The sequence below is a fragment of the Myotis yumanensis genome, unplaced genomic scaffold (genome assembly GCF_028538775.1).
Source record: "Myotis yumanensis isolate MYYU_CA2020_CCGP unplaced genomic scaffold, mMyoYum1.0.hap1 SCAF_17, whole genome shotgun sequence".
Taxonomy (NCBI): domain Eukaryota; kingdom Metazoa; phylum Chordata; class Mammalia; order Chiroptera; family Vespertilionidae; genus Myotis; species Myotis yumanensis.
Window position 1 is genome coordinate 41,567,983 of NW_027223768.1, and position 21,349 is coordinate 41,589,331.

The 21,349-nt window shown below is 57.2% G+C and overlaps 1 protein-coding gene across 2 annotated transcripts in view; it reads right to left on the minus strand.

Annotated features, from left to right (window-relative positions):
• Positions 1-21,349, minus strand: part of PBX1 (PBX homeobox 1) — a 209,893-nt gene that overhangs the window by 184,009 nt on the left and 4,535 nt on the right. The window lies entirely within an intron of this gene.

The window sequence follows — 21,349 nt, forward strand, 5'->3', positions numbered from 1 at the left end:
CAGGAGCTCCCAGACACCAGCGCGGAGGGGCGGCAGGAGGGCCTGCGGGACAGACCCTGTGGCCTGCTGCTCCCAGGCCCCGACGGCACAGGCCTCCCGTCTCTCTACCTGTGGACGAGGAAAACCCACCTGTGTCTGCTCACGGGATGTCCCGCCCCCAGAAGCCTGGGCGAGGGAACGCTGAAAGAAACGTCATTGCTCCTTGAATGCTCACTCAGACTCATCGTCAATAAAAATGGTGTCAGGAAAGCAGCGTGGTGACAGGCTTTTTAATTAATTGGTGAGAATCATTCATAATTAAAATATTTATTGTATGCAAATGAAGCTGCTAAATCCTGGGGAAGTTTGTTCTCTGGAGCAGGATACATACTATCAGGAACACTATGTATGCCGCTGAGGTCGTCAGAAAGCCCCTGTGACCCGGGCACAGGTGCCCTCGCCCTGAAGGGCCGGAAGTGACGCAGTGACCCGGGCACGGGTGCCCTCCCAGTGAAGGCGCCGGAAGTGACGCAGTGACCCGGGCACGGGTGCCCTCCCCCTGAAGGGCCGGAAGTGACGCAGTGACCCGGGCACGGGTGCCCTCCCAGTGAAGGCGCCGGAAGTGACGCAGTGACCCGGGCACAGGTGCCCTCGCCCTGAAGGGCCGGAAGTGACGCAGTGACCCGGGCACGGGTGCCCTCGCCCTGAAGGGCCAGAAGTGACGCAGTGACCCGGGCACGGGTGCCCTCCCCCTGAAGGGCCGGAAGTGACGCAGTGACCCGGGCACGGGTGCCCTCCCCCTGAAGGGCCGGAAGTGACGCAGTGACCCGGGCACGGGTGCCCTCGCCCTGAAGGGCCGGAAGTGACGCAGGGCCCAGGTTGCCAGCCCCTAAGGACACGGCCTGGTCCTTTGGTGCCCAAGCCCCTCGCGCAGAGCCGCTGTGCAGTCGCTGGGCGCGCACCCCACTCCCCCCGAATCCACGCCACTGCTTCCCGAGCCGACCCCTAGCCTCGGCCTCTCACCTGTGACAGGCACCGTGCCCACCGCACAGCGCGCTGTGCAGAGGACGAGGTGACACCAGTGCACATGCGTGCGGTCTGCACGGGAGTGGACGGACCTGCGTAAACGGCACGAAGCCTGTGGTTCGGAGCTCTCTGCCGGCCACCATCCTCAGCTTCCCAGCAAAGAGCGCCTCTGTCCTTTACTCGGGGTACCGTGGCCGTAAAACACGCCAGGAGGGAGAAACGGAGCCCTCGTGCCCTGACTCGGCAGAGCACGGCCCTGCTCACCTGGCAACAGAAACGTGGGGCTCCCTGCGCACAGCGGCGGGCTGGGCGGGGCCTGCTCCGGAGCCAGACTCAGGGCTGTGCTGAGTTAGGGAGGAAAAGGGTAGGTCTTCTGGCCAGGACCCACACCAAGATTTCCCAGTGACCTCCCATTCTCACCAAAAAGCGGCACCGGCCCTTTAACTTCCTCCTCCCCAACTGCCCGTCTCCCCAGCAGCTGCCTGAACCCTCAGCATTGACCTGCGACACAGGGGGGTGGCGACAGGGAGCCAGCAGCCAGAGCCCAGGGAGGCGGACGGTCCTGGGCGTCCTCTGGCCTCTGAGTGCGGTGAGAGCCGGGACAGAGCTGCCGGCGTCCTCATCCCTTCGCTGCGGAGGCTGCAGCGCTTCGGGCTGTTCTCTGTGGCCGGAACCTGGAACCTACCTGGCCTGGCGGCCTGGCGGCGGCGCTGCCCACAAGACCCGGAAAAGTCACTTTCCGTCCCCAGCACCTCAGTCCCGGGCCAGGGCCCCCGCACCCCCCAGCCGGCCCTCCCCGCGGTGGCAGGCGGATGCCATCACCTCCACCTGAAGGCTCGCGGGGACGTGGGAGGATGGATGAGCCGCATGACGGCCCACGTGCCACTGGCAGGCAATAAACAACTCACCTTTTGGAGGTAAATGGCTCTTCCCGGGCACCGGGGATCACTTAGCATCGCAGGAAGTAATCTGCTCCACGCGCCTCTGGTGCCCGAGGAGGCCAACCCCCCTCCGAAAGGTGAGCCCGCCATGTCCGCCATGTCCGGAGAACGTGGTCTCTCGCAGCAGGACGCGATGCCGCGCGTTTCCTGCTTTAGCATTCCCCGCCCTCTGCCCACCAGCCCGCAGCCTGCCACCCGCCCCCTTCGGGTCAGCGCGTCCTGTCTGCGCCACAGAAACCACGGGAGCCTCAGCAGAACGGGGGAGGCTCAGTGTGCAACTGGGCAGCTTAGCCATCCTGGCCCAGCACCCTCTGGTCCTCCTCCCCCTTCTCCTCCCCCTCTCCTCTCCTCCCCTCCTCCCAGCTCCCCCTCCCCCTCCTCATCCCCTCCTGGGCTCCCAGGGCCCAGCAGTTAATGGAACTCTTCTGCATCCCTCCCTCCCCCAGGCCTCCTGGCTGGGCCCTCAGCATTTGATCCCTGTCTGTCACTGAGTGATGGGGACAAAGGGTGAGGAGTCAGGAAAAGGTCTGCACCACTTTGTTCAGAGTCTGGATGCGAACTTTGGATGAACTCTTCATCAGGGAGGGGGCTGGGGCGGAGAGGGGAGGCCAGCCCCGAGAATCACTGCTCTCCACTCAGGCCTGGGGCGGGGTGGGGGGGGGCGGGGAGATTTCTCTTTAAACAGAAAGGAAAAAGGGGAGTTTCGAAATAGCCCCTTAGAAAGAAGAGGGCAGGGTGGGGGCAGGGTGTCTTAAGAAAACAAGGCCGCTCCCAGGAGCCCCTGGGCCCAGGCTGTGGGCCGCCCGCCAGGATCCAGTTTTGTCCCTCCGCCTCCAGCTGGTCTCTTTCTCCCTCTATTTTTTCCCTAAAGCAGAGGGAATTCCTAATAAAGCCACTGAGGGCTGCAGAAAGACAAGGGAGGGGAGGGCGCCAGGGACCCAGGGACGGGACAGACAGTTCACAGGGCCAGCGTTCTGCAAAAGAAAGCGAAGGTGTGTGCAGGGAACCTCACCACACACACCACACACACCATGCACACACACACCACATACCACACACACCACACACACTACGCACAACACACGCCACGCACCACCCCAAATGCCCACGAGCCTCTCCTCTCCTCTGTGTATGGTGTGTGTGTGTGTGTGTGTGTGTGTGGTACATGTGTGTGCGGTACATGTGTGGTGTGTGGTGTGTGTGGTATGTATGTAGTGTGTGTGTGGTCCATGTGTATGTGGCACATGTGTTTGGTGTGTGGTGCATGTGGTGTGTGTGTGTGGTGGTGGTGTGTGTGTGTGTGTGTGTTATGTGGTGTGTGTGGTGTGTGTGGTGTGTGCATGTGTGTGTGGTGTGTGTGATGTGTGTGTGCTGCATGTGTATGTGGTATGTGGTATGTGGTATGTGTGTGGTGTATGTGTGTGCTGCATGTGGTGTGTGTGCTGCATGTGGTGTGTATAGGGTGTGTGTGTGTACGTGTATGTGGTGTGTGTGTATGTGTGTGGTGTGGTGTGTGTGTGCATATGTGCATTTGCATGAATGGTGTGTGTAATGTGTGTTATGTGTGTGGTGTATGTGTGTGTGGTGTGTGTGTGGTGTGTGAGTATGTGTGTGTGTCGGTGTGTGTGTGGTATATGTGTGGTGCATGTGTGTGCATGTGTACATTTGCATGCATGGAGTGTGTGGTGTGTGTATGTGTGTGGTGTATGTCTGTGTGTGGTGTGTGTGTGGTGTGTGTGTGCATGTGTACATTTGTGTGCATGGAGTGTGTGGTGTGTGTATGTGTGTGGTGTGTGTGTGTGTGGTGTGTGTATGTGGTGTGTGTGTGGTGTGTGTGTGTATGGTATATGTGTGGTGCATGTGTGTGATGTGTGTGTGCATGTGTGCATTTGCATGCATGGTGTGTGTGGTGTGTGTGCATGTGTGTGGTGGTGGTGTGTGTGTGTGTGTGTGCATGGCACCCTGGCTGGCAGCTCTGCGGTGTGACCTGCCCACCCTGGTGCAGTGTTTAATGCCCACCATTCACCTCCACAGGAGCCACAGGGAAAGCCAGTGTCTCAGGGCCCACGGAGCCTGCTGACAGCGCCCTGCACCCACGCAAGTCTGTGGGCTCTGCACCTCCTCCGCCAGCCTGGCCAGCAGCACAGGGAGCATCACACAAAGGGGCACCTCTACCCCAGCCCGGGAGCCTCAGGATGCCTATGGACAGCATGGTCCTCAGAGCCCAGGATTCCTGTCTGAGACCCTTGCAGCCCCGCCAGAGGAGGCTCCATCACAAAGCACAGAGCAGGCGGGCCGGGCTGGTCCTCCTCCCGGAGGGCACATGGCTGGGGAAGGGCACAGGAGGACTGAGGCCAGGGGCACTCCTAGGCTCCACCCTGAGTCTTCCCTGAGGGGGGGACCTGCTGGAGAGAGGGTCAGGCCATTCTTTCTCCTCTTCCCCAGGGGAGAGATGCTACTGGGCTCACACCAGGGGCTCACACTGGGGATTCACACTGGGGGCTCACACTGGGGTCTCACACTGGGGGGCTCACACTGGGGATTCACACTGGGGGCTCACACTGGGTGCTCACACTGAGGGCTCACACTGGGGGCTCACACTGGGGATTCACACTGGGGTCTCACACTGGGGTCTCACACTGAGGGCTCACACTGGGGGGCTCACACTGAGGGCTCACACTGGGGATTCACACTGGGGTCTCACACTGGGGTCTCACACTGAGGGCTCACACTGGGGGGTTCACACTGAGGGGCTCACACTGGGGATTCACACTGGGGGCTCACACTGGGGTCTCACACGGGGGGCTCACACTGGGGGGCTCACACTGAGGGCTCACACTGGGGTTTCACACTGGGGATTCACACTGGGGGCTCACACTGGGGGCTCACACTGAGGGCTCACACTGGGGGCTCACACTGGGGATTCACACTGGGGTCTCACACTGGGGGCTCACAATGGGGGGTTCACACTGGGGCTTCACACTGGGGATTCACACTGGGGTCTCACACTGGGGATTCACACTGGGGTTTCACACTGAGGGCTCACACTGGGGGGTTCACACTGGGGGCTCACACTGGGGGGCTCACACTGAGGGCTCACACTGGGGTTTCACACTGGGGGGCTCACACTGGGGTCTCACACTGAGGGCTCACACTGGGGGTCTCACACTGAGGGCTCACACTGGGGTTTCGCACTGAGGGCTCACACTGGGGGGGTTCACACTGGGGTCTCACACTGGGGTCTCACACTGAGGACTCACACTGGGGGGCTCACACTGGGGGCTCACACTGGGGATTCACACTGGGGTCTCACACTGGGGTCTCACACTGAGGGCTCACACTGGGGGGCTCACACTGAGGGCTCACACTGGGGTTTTACACTGAGGGCTCACACTGGGGGGTTCACACTGGGGGTTCACACTGGGGGATCACACTGGGGGGCTCACACTGGGTGCTCACACTGGGGGCTCACACTGGGGTCTCACACTGAGGGCTCACACTGAGGGGTTCACACTGGGGGCTCACACTGGGGGCTCACACTGAGGGGCTCCCACTGGGTGCTCACACTGGGGGTCACACTGGAGGGCTCACACTAGGGGCTCACACTGGGGGCTCACACTGAGGGCTCACACTGAGGGCTCACACTGGGGGGCTCACACTGAGGGGTTCACACTTAGGGCTCACACTGAGGGGTTCACACTGGGGGCTCACACTGAGGGGTTCACACTGGGGGCTCACACTGAGGGCTCACAATGGGGGGATCACACTGAGGGCTCACACTGAGGGGTTCACACTGGGGGCTCACACTGAGGGCTCACACTGAGGGCTCACACTGGGGGCTCACACTGAGGGGTTCACACTTAGGGCTCACACTGAGGGGTTCACACTGGGGGCTCACACTGAGGGGTTCACACTGGGGGCTCACACTGAGGGCTCACAATGGGGGGATCACACTGAGGGCTCACACTGAGGGGTTCACACTGGGGGTTCACACTGAGGGCTCACACTGGGGGGCTCACACTGAGGGCTCACAATGGGGGCTCACACTGGGGGGCTCACACTGGGGGCTCACACTGAGGGGTTCACACTGGGGCTCACACTGGGGGGCTCACACTGAGGGCTCACACTGGGGGCTCACAATGGGGGGCTCACACTGAGGGGCTCACACTGAGGGCTCACACCCTACTCACCCTTCATACCCCAAGTCCAGCATTGTCACTAGAAGACTCAGACTCAGAGCAGCCACTGAAGGACTCTCCCCACCCCCAACAGGTTCATTCCAACCAGAAACCTGTCTTTGAGCACCGGGTGTGGCACGTGGCTGGTGTGGCACAGACCTAAGAATGATTCTGTCCTGCCCTCCCATCTCCAACTCATCACGGAAGCACACCCCAAGGTGCCCACCCTCTTGTGCTCACAGCAGAGGTAGAAATTGTAGAATTCCTTAGGATGTTCTGTCTGAAAAATAAGTCTGATTAGATTTAGATAAATTATCTGTGACTCTTCTCTTGCCTCCAACTCACATTGATTGAGCATCATCAGATACCAAGCACCAAGCCAGATATGCAAAGATGGGCGAGGCAAGGCCCTCCGGAGTCCACACCTGGAGGGGAAGCTGAGCGTCCTGCAGGAAATGGAGCCGTCTTTCTGGAACCTTCTTCTGCATGCGAGCTGTGGTTTCCTGCTGTGGCACACTTAGGTCCACTGGCCCTGAAGTCTCTCTTGTTTCTTGCCGCCTAAGGGGTTTCAGGACCAGGGCCTAGCTTGCATTCTCATCATGCCTAGCTTAGACGCAGCGCCTGGTAAATGCATGTTAAATGAAAGGAAGGAAGAAGAGAGAGAGAGGGAAAGGGGGCACACCTCTGACTATCAGTGTAGATTAGAGGACCCCCTACAAATGAACAAGATGGGAAAAGCCAGTGTGGCAGCCACTGGCTCTTCTCTGATGTCACTAGAATGTCCCAGGGACAGTGAGGTCTTCTGGCCCTTAGGACTGGCTTTGCTCTGTGACCCGTCACAGGACAGCTCGTGGTGGTCACACTCCAGACAATGGACAAAGGGGCTGCCAGCTCCCGGGAGCTGCCAGATAGAATCAGAAAACACCAAGAAAGAGCCCTACCCCCGATCCCAGTGACCTGGGTTAATTAGACAAGAAATGGCACCAAAAAGCCACTCCCCTTCCAGGTGCCCATCATGCATTTTACCACTTCCCGCCGGCTCCAGCATCCACCCCGAGCCCCTGGAGGGCGGCTGCAGTAAGATGCCCGCCAGCACTCTGAGACCTTATTTCACAAAAGATAGCATGTCCCGCCTCCCTCAGACAGCACCCAAGTTCGAGTCCAACGTATCTGCTAAGATGCATCTATTCCCAGTAGACCGTCCGTTCTGCAAAGGGGGAGACTTTTTACTGATCCTTTTGTTTTTTAGTAGCAAGTACTCAGTAAAAGTTAATAAATGGATTTTTCTCCTTAGATAAATAGGTAAAACAGTGTTTTAATTTTTAAAATATTAGCTGAGCATCTACTGTGTACTGGGCATTTTGTTTTCCAGAAATTCCTTAGTCTAAGAGGAACCAGGTCCTCAGCCCACAGTTGCAGTAAAGCCTGGTGAGCACACTGGGGAGGGGCAGAGGGAGGGGCACTAGGAAACATGAAGTAGACTATGTGGGTGGTCACTGTAGCATCTCCTCGGTCCGAACGACGGAGGCATCAGCACAGCCTGGACAGAACACGTCTTCCTCTCCAAGCAGCCGATTTGTTTTCAGTTCTCAGGGCTCTGAAAGCTAAACCAAGCCTGTTTCCTTCACACTGTGCTGCTAGGAACAGGTCAGTCAGGCAGCAAAAAGCAGGGCATTTGTGTTCCCTTCCCCACACTAGCACCCCTTGCTTTTGCTTTCCTGCTGAATCTTCTCCCCTAACTCCACAGTCATTTAGTACATCTCTTTGCATCACTTGTATCTTTTGGTAAGCTGTTTGATTCCACTTTGGAATGAGATGAGAGATAAATAAACAAATCAGATATATCACAGGTACTGTGGATACACAGAGAATTTTATCGCTGATGTCATCATCCCGCAGAAAGGAAGTCATACAGGCAGAGGACAACAGGGGAAAAGGAACACAGGGGCGGGACCAGGTCCTGAGCCGGCAGTGCGGTTCTGTCTACGGTAACACTGTCTTCATCAAGGTCTTCCTGGGTGACCCTGTTTCTAAACAAGGCATTCAACACAGGAGACCGCTTCCCCTCCAACACCTGGGGGGGCAAGGGGAACAGGCCCAGGAGCGCCGCCATCACCTGGTGTCACCTCCACCCGGGCCCTGAGGGAACTGCTCTCTGGGCCAAAGCCTCCTGGGGAGCAGATGTCCCTCCTCACACGACACCCGCTCCCCCCCCCCCCCCATCAAAAAGGAGCTGCTCGGCCAGCCGTTCTGCCGAGAGGGGCCTGTAACGGGAGACATGAGGACGGCGATGCGCCGGCAGGGAGTGTGGCCGCACAGAGAGGTGACAGAAAAACGGCAAGGCCAGGATAGGCACGCGAGGCCAGGGCACTGCACCAGCTGTACGTTCCTGCAAGACCCCAGGCTTCACAGAGAAATTAGGAAAGGTGACGCACAAACACACATATACATGTGTAAACACGCATGTGCACATATACACACGTGCACGCACATATATACACCTACACTTATGTATGCACATATAAACACTCATCTACACATAAACACACATGAACATATAAACACATGCATACACGTATGAACACACACGAGGGGCCGTCGAGCTTCAGGCGCCTATGGAAACGAGGTGCACCCCTGCATGAAAGACACGCTAGATTCGCACCGGCAGCCGGGAAGGCCGAGGGGAGTCAGGAGACGGCCTGGGGACTCCGGGCCTCTCCTGTGCTTTGCAGGCAGCCACAGGCCGGGGAGACCAAGTCTGTGACGGAGACGGGCCAGAAACATGATTTGTTTGGGGACAACTGAGTACATTCCACAGCATTTCCTTGGAAGAATCACAATTTGAAGGGCTGTCACTCAATGGGAATGAGCATTTCCTAGAGAAACCTACATTTAAACGTCCTGAGTAAAACCCGCCCCAACTCCACCTCCCGTTAGCTGTGTGGCTGCAGGGACCATCATTACACTCCCTGTATCTCGCTGTCCTTGTCCTGAAGCCTGTGTGTGGTCAGGGCTCCGTGCCTCAGCCGTGTGACCTGCGCCCAGGACCCGGCTCAGAAGGGAGGGCAACGCTGCGCTGACACTGTCCCAGCGCCAGCCGAGGGTGACCCGCCTCCCCTGGCCCGGAGCCCTAGCCCTTCTGCGACTGGACTCGGTAAACAGGAGGATAAGGTGACAACGCAGCCTGCAGCGGCCGCCTCCTCGGCTGACCGCCAGGGCACGCAGCCTGTGCGTCCCTGGGTTCCAGGAGCCAGGACGCCCCCAGGCCGGCCTGTCCCGGGAACTGGGCTGACCCAGCTCCTTGGCCAGTTTGGTCCAAAGAGACAAGCAGCTATTTCCTGCCAGCAGCCCGGCCCGGCCTGGCAGACCCCAGTCGGACGCCGTCACAGGTCTCGGAAACGGAGGGACTGGAGATCGGATAGCTTGAGGCATTAGTCAGCCCAGCACCTCCTGGCGGCGGGAGGGAGGGGAGCAGGAAGAAGGCTGTGAAGCAGGAGGCGCACAGTGAGCGCTGAGCTGAGTGTGAACCTGCACTTGTTAAAGTAATGACGGGAGCGCACGCGCACTGTCCACATGCCGGGCTGGACGCACCGGAGTGCAGCGCCACCAGCTCCGCACCTGCCACCAGAGGCTCCTCCCGCTCCAGGAAGCTCTGCGGCGGAGGCAAAGGTCACGCTCGCTCTCAGCGGCCCCTCGGCCAGGGCACCGAGCGCACGCTGCCCAGGTGAGCAAATGTCACCAGGCACCTGCTCGGCGGGTGGTAAATGCCAGCCGCCCGGGAAATGCCAAGCGCTCTCGGGTCACAAGTTGGGCAAATAGCAAATCGCTGGGTTGTGGGAGGCCCCGGTGGAGGGAGGAAGGGAACAGGACGAAAGCAGAACGGCAAGGGGGTCCTGGGCACAGGTTCCGGGAAGGGCAAGGAGCCCAGCTGAGCGAGAACTCGGACACGGCCCTGCCAGGCCGCGAAGGAGCTGGCTCGCCCAGAGCCCGGCCGCCCACAGCCCGAGGACCTTCACAGCCACACTCCCACCCTAAGGCTGTGCTGTTCTGGGCCCAGGAGTTGGGGTGGGTGCGGTCAGCAGACATCACAAGCCCCTTCCTGAGCCCCGAGCTCCTTGTGGGTCAGCCCGAGACTGGCACACTGGGTCCCGCCACCTCGCTCATCGTGCCTCCCACGGAGACAGCCCACAAAGCCACCAGGACGAAGGGGCCAGAATGGAGGACAATCGGCCATGCCCACGCCCTCCCGGGGGACTAAAATGAGGAGGTGGACTGGTGTGGAAACTCAGCCACCAGGGCAGGCACAGGCCTCACGTCTCCACTGGCTCAGCCTGCGGACCTGAGAGCTCCCACCCCTCCCAGGACAGGTGGGCTCAGCACAGTCCAGAGCCCTCCACAGCAGCCGCCTCTGGACCCCCCAGGAAGGGCGAGTGGAGGTGACTAGAGGGGAGGAGAGGAGGATCCCCAGCGCTACTTCCTTCCTCCCATCACCCGGGGCTCCGACCGCCCCGCGCCTCTGTCACCACCTGCCACGGCCAGAGGACGGTGACCTCGCCCTCGCAGGTCCCTGCCCTTCGCCGCCACAGGGGTGAGACCTGTCCTGTGAGGTGGAGCAGAGGCTGGGCTGGGCAACTCGGAGCAAAGAGGAAAATCACTCAGCCCACTCCTGCTCTCCACAGCCGCCAGGGGCCTCAGGGCCTGGCTGCCTGGGAGGCTGTCACCGCAACAAGAGGAAAGCACAGACTCCATTTAGGAACAACTCTCACACATCAAGACATCTTTCCTGGCGGAGCCGCCCAAGAAGAAAAGTGAAGTGATGTGGCTCCGGCCGAGCCTGATGGCAGCCGCTTCCTGCCCGGCTCCAGCCAGCTGTGGGGGAGGGGACGCCCCTCCTGAAGGCAGGGCGGGCAGACGCCCCAAGTCTGCTCTCTGCTCTCCAAGGACTCCTGCAAACCTAAGGCAGCGGCACTTCCTAGGCCGGGACAGGCCACCGTGGAGGCAGCAGGGCTGTCTGAGGGCCCGGCCGCCGCCCCCCTTACAGGCTGAGGCCCTCGAGCAGGGCTGTCTGACCTACATCACGGTTGTTTGGGTTAAAAATCTCCCGGGGAGATGAGGGGCCCCTGCAAGGGCTGAGGGACAGAGGAGAGCTCAGAAGGGCGCTGAGGAACCTCTGAAGCTGGTCCTGGGGTATCTGGTCCCTCCAGCCATGAAGCGTGATCTGGAACCTTCCCTGCACAGAGACACAGCACTGGGCCAACAAGGAAGAACTTGCAAATCCACATGCCTGCGCTGAGCACACCCTCCACACAGTGCACCCTCCTGACCTTCACCTCGAGTGCAACCACCACGAGCACCCCCCCGCCCCCAACTCTGCACCACATGCGGCTCAGACTATGGCTCTGATGGACTGTGAGGCCTGAGCTGAGGTGCTTCATAAAGGCAGTGAGTCCCTGGGGCATCTCCCTGGGGCCGGGGTCCCCTCGTACACCCACAGGTCACCCTGGATAGAGGGGCGGGTGGGAGCCACGGGGAAGGTGGAGGACACTGGACACTGGGCACCTCCCGGCATCCCAAGCATCCCAGTCCCACCCGTCACAGGCCAGCCCTCCTCCGCGGGCGGACTGCTCCAAGCCCCAGGCCCCGCGGGCAGCACCAGCCCCTGAGCCGGGCTCACCACGGCTCCTGCCTTCCCCAAGCTCCGGGCGTCCTGGAACCCTCCCGCTCCAGCAGCTCCTTCCGCCTAGCCCAGCGCTTGGCCTGTGTCCTGTCTGTGGTCCTTCCTTTCCCCTTCTTGGCCTCAGGACAAAGCTGATTTAATTCCACCCTCCCATGATGTGGGTGCCCCTGGGCCTCCACCCTGGGTGCTGTGCACACACCCTCCCCTGCACCCAGCAGCCCCCCCAGAGGGCAGGGTGACAGGCAGCTGGGAAGGGGCCGCCTGAAGGACAGCTGTCTCTCCGCCTGCTGTCGCCTGTGGCCACAGACAGCCTCAAAGAAGGCCCAGCCGCAGCCGGGCCTTTGTGGGGCCTGAGAGCCTTGCTTTGGTAGGGACCGAAGTTCACCTTTCCACTCGGTGAACGATGTGATTACAGGGAAGATTCCCTCACACTGTCCACACCTGGTGTCAAAGCACCTGCAGCCCAGGACACTGACTGACTGCCCTCCAGGCCCAGGCACAGTCCTTCACCCGCAGGCGCACGCCGGTCCCAGCCAGGGCGCCACACCCGCTGGCCGGCTTTCCCTCTGCCGCGCCCAGTCTCCAGGAGCCCCTGACAGGCGGGTGCGGGTGCGGGGGGGGGGGGGGGGGGGGGGGGGTCGAGTGGTGAACAAGTTCACTCAGTTCCAAAGTGGAAACCAAGCCCCAGCTGCCTGGCCTCCTGGGCTGGGGAGGCCTGGGCCCCCTGAAAGCAAGGTCCAAGCCAGGGTCCGAGCTACACACACACTGCGCCAAAGAAACAAAGTCAGCAGGCGGATGGCACCGCGGCCTCAACCAGCCTTGCCAGGCAACGCTGACTGCTTCAATTAAAATACATCAGACCTGGTCATGTCGCTCAGTGGTTAGAGCATCCACTTGTGCACTAAAGGGTCTTGGGTTTGATTCTGAGTCAAGGGCACAAACCTGGGTTTTGGGTTCACTCCCCGCCCCTAGTCAGGATGCATGTGGGAGGCAACCAATTTATGCCTCTCTCTCACATCAATGTTTCTCTCTCTCTCTCCCCTTCCCTTCTACTCTCTCTAAAAAAATCAATGGAGCCCAGCCAGCATGGCTCAGTGGTTGAGCATCAACCTATGAACCAGGAGGTCATAGTTCGATTCCTGGTCAGGGCACATGCCCAGGTTGCAGGCTTGATCCCCAGTAGGGGACATGCAGGAGGCAGCCGATCAATGAGTCTCTCTCATTATTGATGTTTCTATCTCTCTTTCCCTTCCTCTCTGAAATCAATAAAAGTATATATATATATTTTAAAATCAATGGAAAAAATTTCACTCCCTGGGTGAGGATTGAAAAAAAGATCACTGATTTTTTGCCCTCCAGTTCACCTTCTCAGTCCGACATGACTGATGGCAGTGGCTGCAGCAGCACCACACCCGCCACACCTGGCTCTCTGGACGGGAGACGGGTCATGGCCACATCGGAACTGCCGCACAAGGGAGGGGTGTTCCCGGACAGAAGCCAGGCCTTGCAGGGACGGCAGGGCCCAGGAGCCACAGCGCAGGGCACAGCAGAGCTCTCTGGAGTCAGCCTCTAGGAGTGGTCACCTGAGACCACGGGTGAGCAGTCATTCTCTGAATGACAGGCGGGCCTGATCGGCGGCATCCGCCTCGGAGCTCCTGCCCGGGCCGGTGACCCCGTGCCGTGGCCCCAGCTGGGCCCAGGGTTTGCTGGGGGAACAGGGGGCTCGCCCACCCACCGTGCAATCTCAGGGAACAGTTCAGATTGTCTTAAGCTCAAGGGGAAGAGCATAGAGCACGACGTTGGGGGTGAAGGGAGGGAAGAAGGAAAGAGAAGGGGAGAGAGGCGCCACGCAGCAGTTGCCAGCAGCGAAGCGTTCCTCTGGAAGGAGGCCTCAGATATGCTTTCTGGAACATTCTATCCAGCAGGAACAGATTGCAATCGCCACAGACCTACCAGACACATCTGAGTAGGAAAGAAGCACGTGTCTTCCTCAGGCTGTGAAAACGATGCACAAACACGAATCGGACAGATCTGCCAGGGCCCTCCCGGCCGAGCGTCAGTGGGAGGGACTCGCCCACGCGTGGGCTGTGAAGTGGGCTCGTCCAAAGTGAAGACGCGGTGAATGTGAAATCCGTGACGGACCTCAAGCCCCAGTAAAAATAAAGAGCAAAGTGTCTCTTCAGTGTTTATGCTGATCACGGTGGAATATTTGACATATTCGGGTTTAAATAAAATGTACTAATAAATTCCTGTCCATTGTTTCTTTTTCCTCTCCTAGGTGGCTCCTGGAACGCTGGAGACACTGGAGTTAAAACCACACATGGGCTCACAGAGCAGCACTGTCCCCCACGGGTTTCCTCGTGAGAACCCCAGGGGGGAGGGGGAGACCCCCAGACTTGTGCCTCCCACGCGGATGGACACAGGGACAGGTGGCGAGATGGCGACCCAGGTGGCGCTGGAGACCTCCCCTGAGCAGACAGAGCCTCTCGAAGGCAGGAGTGGCCACACTCTGCCACGTGGTTTCAGAAAAACAATCGCCGTGGCCATTTCGTGTGCAAACTCGATGAACTATGTGCTTTACATTCTGGTCCCGCCTCGTGCCTCCAGCGAGCCACACGGTGCTGTCGTCTCTCCGGTCCAGGTGAGGACACGGGGCTCTGAGACCTCCAGTAACTCACTCACGTGCACAACAAGCCAGGGCGTGAGCCCACCGTCCCCAGAGTCCACGCTCCTGTCCCATCCTCAGGGCCCACGTCTTCCTCTGGGGCCCAGACACCTGGGATTCCACAGCAGAGTCATCCCTTCGACTTACTATTCTTCCTCTTCAAAATGCAAACAGCTCCGCATGGCAGGCCTCATGGATTGACCAGCACCCTGTCCTCCGAGAGGGCGCGGCTCAGAGGAGACAGCGCCTGGGCCCGGCGTGCGGCACCTGTCCCTGCACCTGTCCCTGCAGGAGCACCCCAACGGGGCAGAGCCGAGCAGCCTTCACAATGTGCCCGGAGACTGCACCTGCGCCAGCCACCCCAGGAACAGCTGGCAGCTCCTCAAAATGCTAACCTCAGACCAGCACCCCCACTCCCCGGCACAGACCCTGAGAAATAGCGACAGGCCCCCGAAAAGCGAGTGTGCAGCGTCCACTGCCACCCGACACACAACACCTGGAACAGCCACCAGCTGGCTAACAGGTGAACACACTGTGGGCCGGCCGCACGGGGATGTCACTCAGTCGTAAAAGAGGAACGGCGTACAGCATCACTATAGTAACATTCACTACATGAAAGCTGGTAACAAAACATGGTGTCTGTTTCCATTTAGATGAAAACTAGAGGCCCGGTGCATGAGATTCGTGCACTGGGCGGGGGGCAGGGGGTGTCCCTCAGCCCAGCCTGCGCCCTCTAGTCCGGGACCCCTCAGGGGATGGCCACCAGCCGGCAGTCAGACATCCCTCTCGCAGTCCAGAGCTCTCGCAGTCCGGAAGCCCTTGCTCCTTGCCACTCGCCTGCAGCAGAGGCGGGAGAGGCTCCCACCACCACTGCTGCACTCGCCAGCCGAGAGCCTGGCTTCTGGCTGAGCGGCACTCCCCCTGTGGGAGCACACTGACCACCAGGGGGCAGCTCCTGCATCGAGCCTCTGCCCCCTAGTGGTCAGTGTGCATCATAACAACCGGTCGTTCTGCCATTGGGCCAATTTTCATATTAGCTTCTTATTACATAGGATGTCCAGAACAGGAAAATCTACAGACACAGACTAGTGGTCACTGAGGGCGAGGCAAAGGGAGAGACACAAACTGACTGGTAATGGGGACTGGGGTGATGAACATATTCTAAATTTAGATTGTGGTGATGGTTGCACAATTTTGCAAATATACTAAAATCACTGAATACACACTGCAAATGAGTGAATTCCATGGTTTATGAAATGTATTTCAAAAAAACTATGAGAAAATAATAAATCTACTCTGTATCGAGGCTGCCATTATGATGAGCGTCTTTCTTAAGTAAGGAACATATTAAGAAGACAAGAAGAGGTCAGGTCGCCCTAACCTCACTCTTCTCTTCCTGCTTGGAAACTTGTGCATTGAATGGAGGATTTTCACTGTGATTACATAACATCTCCAGTTGCCGATGCTAAGAAAACACTGTCGCTAACATATGCGATTCTAGAGCTTTTCCGTGCTTGTAGTCCAGTTTGCGGATAATTACAGTCTTTGTCTTTGCTCATCCCCACTTTCTCCCTCCCTTCTTCTAGCCCAGCCCAGCCCTGCTTGGCCAGGATAGCTATTTCTCGCTCTAAGAGAATGGCAAGAGAAACAAAAGACAGCGAATCTTAAATTCAGCAATTTTGGTCTCCTTTCAGCAGAGCCTCGGCGCCTTGGAGTTGGCTTGGCCTGTGGGGACCATCTGGCGCAGGCCGCTCTTTCTTCATGTGAGGAAGCAGGGCCAGAAAGAATAAAAGCTAACAGTTACCAACTGTTTACTCTGTGCCAGGCACTGCAATTTACATGGATTATCTCATTGAATCCTAACAACCCTCTAAGACAGATACGACTATTAACTCCATTCTATAGATGAGGAAAATGAGGCACAGAGAGGTTTAGGAACTTGAATAAGGTCACACAGCTAAAAAGTAGATCCGTGGCACGGCCCAGGTGGTCTGGCTTCGGAGACCAAGTCCTTCACCTCGGCTAGTATAGTGACTCCTAAAGTTATTCAAGCATCTTGTAACTGTTTAGTGGTAGGTCTAAAACCAGAGCAGGTGTGCGACGCGCACCCCAGTCCCCACTTAATGACAAAAATGTCAGTGGAAGATGGGAGTGGAAGCTGTGACCTAAACCAAGACGGGTGAGTCTCCCCGCATTGCAATGGTGGCCCCACTGCCAGTCACAAGGCAGAGCAGAGCTCCGAGCTGAGCAGCGGCCAGAAGCCGCTCCACCAGGAAGGGAGCAGGTGTCACAAGCTTGTGACAGTCCACACTGCACTCTCCTTCCTGGGAACCACTCTGCTGAGTCTGGGAAGTGACACCTCGAAGAGGCAGAGGCAGAAGACGGCACCCGAGCCCTCACACGCCCACTGGCCACCGACCGTCCTAGCCAGGAGGGGCCTCTGGCCCAGAAGAGTTCACACAGTGCCGTCCTATGAGATGGAGTCGGATACGAGTCCCGCGATAATCTATTACAGAGCCCACGGCATCTTTTATTTATACAGCCTGGAGAGTGCAAAGCTCTTTGCAAACAACTCATTAATCTGCCACTTATTTTATTTATCAATCAGTGGGCTCCTTACACCTCACATCTCGGGGTGGAGCCAATGACGTCACTCCTGTCACCCAGGCTACGCCATGGATGGGGGGCACAGGGTCACGTGGGAATGAGTGACAACTGCCCTGGGAGCTGGGCCTGGACGCTGCCTCTATCAGGTGGCATTCTGGGTAAAAGGAAATTATAAAAAGGAACAGAACTATATTTAGATTCATTTCCCCAACTTGAAAACACAGCGCATCCATGGAAAGAAGCTTGAGACCAAAGCTAAAGCGGAATTCTCCAGCCGCGTGTGAACCAAGTCTCAGACCAAGCCAGGGCCAGGCTTTCAGCGACAATGACAACTCCTTCCCACTTAAATATGTTCAATATCCAAGTTTTGGTTCATTTGCTTGTTTGGGGACATTTTTTGTAATTTGCCAACAACAACCAGAAGTTCATGTTGACAGTAGAGGTGGAGGCCGCAGTGTGACAGGCCTGGTACCAGCAGGGAGCTGAACACACAGCACAGCGCCCCTCCCCCAGCAGCCCACCCGCTGGGACCCTCCCCCAGCCTCTCCACCCACACCCACTTCCTAGGTCACAAGCCTCCCGCACACCCCACCTCTTCCAGCGTCCTCAGTCTCATTTCCAACCCGCACAGTCACCCCCTTGGTTAGAAGACATGACACCAAGTTCCCCAAATCCCGTTCTGGTAGGTCTGACCCTAGTGCTCGGAGCACCCTCCTCCCCTCTCAGATGCCAGAATTTGCCCAAAAATGGATTATCCAACACCGACTGGAGAGGAGGGACTCTTCTCATCACGAACATCACGCTCTATGCCCCGATGACAATGAACAGCACACGGTCCGATCCCAGTGCTCTCGGAACGTAAAGCGAGGTGAGCTCCCCGTGCTGGGCTGCTCCCCCGCCTCTCTCAGACCCGGAACACACACACACATGCACACACATGCACACATGTGCACGCACACATACACATACATGTGTGCACACATAGGCATGTGTTCGCACATACACACACGTGCACACATACACACATGAGTTCTGCTATAGACAAACTTCTGTGAAAGCCACCGGCCATTTCTACTCCGCAAGGCGTCTGCAGAGGCAGCTGGGAATTGTCTAAGTTCCTTCCCCTTGTCCCGTGCTCCCGGCCTCACCGTCAGAACCTTGCCCTGTGGTGCACAGCTTCCGCCCAGAGCCCGACCTACATAGAGCACACATGTACACACGTGCACATGTGCGCACACACACAAATTATTCTCCCATAAGTAATCGCTTTACTGACAGGAGCGGCAGGCGAGACTGGAGGGAGGTGTCGAAGGGAACAGGGTGGTAACTAACAGCTCTCCGGTGGGGGTGCTAACCAAACACAGAGGAAAAAGACCGAGAGAACAAAGGGTGTTAAGACAGCAAGAAGCATTTTCTAATGTCCTCCCGTGACTTAACTCCAGTGCAGAAAACGCCGAGCAGTGCCAGCGAGCCCTGAAGTTCTAAAATTAAAGCTGTCGGCCGCCCAGCTCCTTGCTCTCGGTAAATCTCCTCCTGAGGAACTGGCGCACGGCATTTTTTGTTTTCCTAGTTTTTAAACCTGTGTGATTTTTGACATTGAAATAAAAAAGAGAAATCAAGGGACATTCACCGAAATAATCGAGGTCTTTCTACAAAATGTGACCTTTGACTTTCTCCTCCTCTCGCACTCATGGCCCACTCCCAGCACATACACACACAGGTAGACGCAGCCTGCTGCCGGCAGACACCGGGTGGCTCCGGAAACAAAGAGAACGCCATGCCACATGGCCCCAAACCCCCCACCAAATCTGTCCCAGGAGCAGACAGACCCCTCGGAACCGCCGGAGACCGCGCGGCTCCTCTGCGGGGCTGAGCCCGCCTGCGGCTCCGCCAGGCATTCTTCCTTCGTCGCGTTTACTTAAAAAGCACAAAGGTATGAAAATAAAAACTTACCCACACTTTGAGGCAAGAAAACACAGGGGCTCTTTCTTTTTTTCTCTAATATCCCCACGGTAATTTCTGACTCAAATACCTATCAATCAACCGTGCTGTCGCGCCGCTGCCGGCTCCGGGGGCTTGTGCCTGTGTTTCCTTAAACTTCCAAAAGGTTGGTGAGACAGTCTCAGCGAGTTTTCCTACTTGGCTCTGAGTTTCCCAACTAAAATCATTAACAAAAGCCAAAGAAGCAAAAGCAGCAAACACAGGGCATGCCCGGCTCCTCTGAGCCCCACCTGCCCAGCTGAGCCAAAGCGTGACCTCCTGACCCTCCAGGGAGGACACAACACCCCACAAAGCCGCCCTTCGCCCTGCACCCTGCGCCCGGCCTCCACGGGCCGGAGGTGGAGGGAGGCTGGGAAACCCTTGGTAGATGCAAGGGGGCTCAACAGGAGCGACACCACAAAGGAACGTACATGCAGGACCACCCGTGACCGTGGGCTACCCAGTGACCTTCCACTAGCTCTGGACCAAGAGAGAAAGACACTCCCGCAACTTTCCAAGCCGCATGCCTGCCTCCCACCCACACAGGACATAGGAGGCAGGAGGCAAGCCTGCGGGGCCGGTGGCAGAGCTGAGCTGGGAGGTGAGCGGCTGCTCTGGGACCCCCGCACAGACTCCCACCTTTAACCCGAGCGCCCTGCACCCCAGGCAGGCTTCTCCTCTCCTCCCCGCAGCACGCGGAAGGACAGAGGGGGGAGGCCTTTTCTCTTTTCCTTTTTTTACTTCTAACTTTCACCCATGGATGCCCTCTCGACCCAAAACTCTGTGCCCCTTATCACGGGGCAGTGAGCCTACCATTTTCAATTTACAGCCTTGACAAAGTATTTTTAAAAATATATTATTCCAGAGGCAACACGCGAACCCTTAATTTAGATTTTTTTAAAATCTCCAAATATGAATGTCATTAAATGACAGAGAAATTAAAAAACAAAATACATATTCCGAGAAGACATTACACCTTGGGAGAACGGCGTGACCAGCGTGGCTGCTCTCCCACCAGCTCAGCCTCAGGAGTAAGGACCACTCTCTAGCCCACCCGGCCAGCTCTCCCCCAGGCCCGCCCACTTCCACCGTCTCCCCGGGAGGCTTTAATTAGGAGGCTGGAATGAAACACTTTGGCCACAACATCCAGGTAAGTGCCCTGATGGGCTTCCTTTCAATAAAAATCTGATAAAGCGTCCTCAAAAATAGAGTCTCTTTAGCCTGGATTCTCAAATATGTCTTTATGTCTTGATTCCACATTTTATAAATCAAGATCAGTGGACACATATTAGATTAGAACCCAATGTCACCAAACCAAATACTCATAATAAATAAGCATCAAGATTAAAAAAAAAAAAAAAGGAAAAATAAGAAGGGAAAAAAAGACAACAAAAATGTGTATCTGTACTTAGGTTCCCTGCTCTCGGCGAACAGAAAAAGAAAAACTAAAAAGTCTGACAAACTGAAACAGCCCTTGATATCTGTATGCACAGCCCATAAATCTCTTAAAAGGTGTCTCGCAGCTAAAACAATGCAATTAGCAGCTGGCAGTAAGGTCAGCGCGCGAGCAACCTGGCGGCCGCTGCCCGGAGCTTTGTCTGGGATGCGCTGTGCAGCGCAAACAGCACTCGACAAAGGAGCTGCTCGCTAATTTTTCATACAATTCAGGCCCCGAGTAATTACATAGTCCATCACACGGTCACATCTTGAAACTATTTATTTTTCAAAAGAGAAACACAGAGAGCTCCAGAGAGAAAGCCGTGCGCCTGCCCCTTTATGTGCGCCCATCAATGTGTATCACCCGCATGCAATCATATTTATTGTCACTTTCATCCATGTCATGCCCTTGCTTATATGGTTTAGATATGAATTATTGACTGTTACACTCCTTGTTGGGAAAAATAAATAAATAACGAGGCTGTCAGGTACTTGCCTCAGCGAGCCCGCCAGCCAGGCCCGCCGCTCACCTTCCGCCGCCACCCGGGCCCTCGGCTTCCCGCCCTGCTAGCAGATCGCCTTCTCAACTCCTTCTTTTCAAGAGACACAGAATCACCCACTTTGGGAAATTAGGGATTAAAATAAACAAACGAGAGGACATGGCGACATGTCCCGTCTGGAGCAGCTGTCCTTGAAGCACACCTCCCATGGGTGGCTGGCTGCTGTTTTATAATTGTGGCTTTAAAATTTAAAGGCCCTCCTGGGATGTGTCATAAGTGTGTCAGTCCATGCTATGAGATCTAGAAAGTAACAGCACAACAGAAAGCGCGATCTCCTGGCATCACACTCTCCCAAGCCC